Source organism: Mastomys coucha, unplaced genomic scaffold, assembly GCF_008632895.1.
Source record: "Mastomys coucha isolate ucsf_1 unplaced genomic scaffold, UCSF_Mcou_1 pScaffold14, whole genome shotgun sequence".
In the NCBI taxonomy this organism is placed as follows: Eukaryota; Metazoa; Chordata; class Mammalia; order Rodentia; family Muridae; genus Mastomys; species Mastomys coucha.
Window position 1 is genome coordinate 39,214,564 of NW_022196896.1, and position 1,852 is coordinate 39,216,415.

Genomic DNA, 1,852 nt, shown 5'->3' on the forward strand with positions numbered 1-1,852 from the left:
ACCACCACCACCACCACCTGCCCCGAATGCTCTCAGTCACAAAAATACGGAATACTTCACAAATTTGTGTGTCATCCATGCACAGGGACCGTGCAAATCTCTGTATTGTTCCAATTTTAGTATATATGCTGCTGAAGTGATCACCTCTCTTACATTTTATTCCCTCTTTATCTCAGCTTAGATCAGTGCAAACTTTCAGAAAGCCTTAATGTTGTATTTTGTTAGTTTCTGTTTTCCTCAACAACTAGTATGAAGTTCTTTAGCGTAACAAGGATCTGCCTTTGTAAAAGAAAAAAGAAAGAAAGAGAGGAAGAAAGAAAGGCTGAGGCCAGCATTCTTTGTGCCGCCATTGTCAGTGGGTAGGTAATGCTGTGTACACCTAGTGCTATGTATTACCAGTACCCACTTGACAAATGTTTGTAAAATGAACAACATGAATGAAGGACGACACTTAGCAGAAGAAACCGTCGTTCACAATGGAAAGGACTCACGAGATGTAGCCCACACCTTTAATCTCAGCACTATGGAGGCAGAGGCAGGTGGATCTTTGTGAGTCTATTAACAGCCAGAGCTGAACCTGAACTAGAAAAACCATTTCAAAACAAAACAAAACAAAATCCCAACTCATTGTTGAAATCAGTTGTGGTGAGGGAAGAAAGAAAGAGAAATGCTAAGAGAAGCCAGGAGTAGATTCATCAGCAACAAAAAGAAAAATAATGATTCAGTATTCCAGGCCTAGAGTTCAGTCACACTGGAGAATGGCTCATGTACAAGGGTTGCCTCCCAGGAAAAGAAGCTGTAGAAGGACAGGAAGTGAGAGAATAATTAAAACAATACATTAAAACAAATCAGATGCCTGTCTTATGAGTTTTATGGATCATTCCATTGGAGACAACAGCTTTAAGAAGACGTCAAGGGGTGACTTTTCTCTGTATAGCACTTAGTCTGCGGCTAACACTGTTAGGGCCTTGCTTAGTAAGGACTCTAGGTTTACTAAGGTCATCAAGACTCACTTGTTCTAGAAGTCTTGGTTTTAGAAAATTTTTATATATCATCAAACAGAATGTGCTCTCATTTGTGGGAAAGCTATGTACATATTTATTTTTTATATTTGAGATAGTTTCTCACTATGCACCTCCGACTGGGCTCAACTTTACCAGCTCACTTAATCCTTCCCCCTTTGACACTTGAATATTTGGGTGATATATACCTTTAACTATGCAATATGATATGTACATCTAGACATGGACATATTTAATCATGGTCATTTTTTGGTGACATGATTATGGCTATATATGTTACTAAAAGTAGAGGTTTTTCCTTCTGTTTTTAGTAATCAGACTTATAAAAAATGGTAAAATTACATTTTGAAAGTTCATTTTGGATCTTCATGCAGTTGAAAATCACTTTGTGATTATTTGTGTTTAAGATGGTTGAGTTACTAATAAATATAAGTGTATGTGGGGGTATTTATGTATGTTCATGTTTATGTGGGTATGGATGTGTGTATATTTGTGTGTGTGTGTGACTGTGCCTGAAGAAGCCAGAAGAGGGCATCTGATCTTGAGCTGCAGTTATAGGCAGCTCTGAACAGCCCTTGTAAGGACTGGAACTCAGGTCCTCTAGAAGAGTGGGAAGAGCTCTTAATTGCTTAGGCACCTCTGTAACCCTCTACACCTTAATTTTTGAGACAAATTCTTCCACTGAATTTGGAGCTCATTCCCTGGGCTAGGCTGGCTGTTTAATAAGCAGGGATCTGTTTGTCTATGGGGTTAGAGAGATGTATATTGCAACACCCTGCTTTTTATGTGTTTAGATCTAAACCCTAAAACCTCATGTTTGCCCACAGGCA

The 1,852-nt window shown here is 38.8% G+C and overlaps 1 non-coding gene across 1 annotated transcript; it reads right to left on the reverse strand.

Annotated features, from left to right (window-relative positions):
• Positions 1-40: 40 nt before the first annotated feature.
• Positions 41-144, reverse strand: LOC116089539. Its single transcript, XR_004118343.1, has one exon. It is a non-coding gene; the product is annotated as a U6 spliceosomal RNA (small nuclear RNA).
• Between the last annotated feature and the right edge of the window lie 1,708 nt (positions 145-1,852).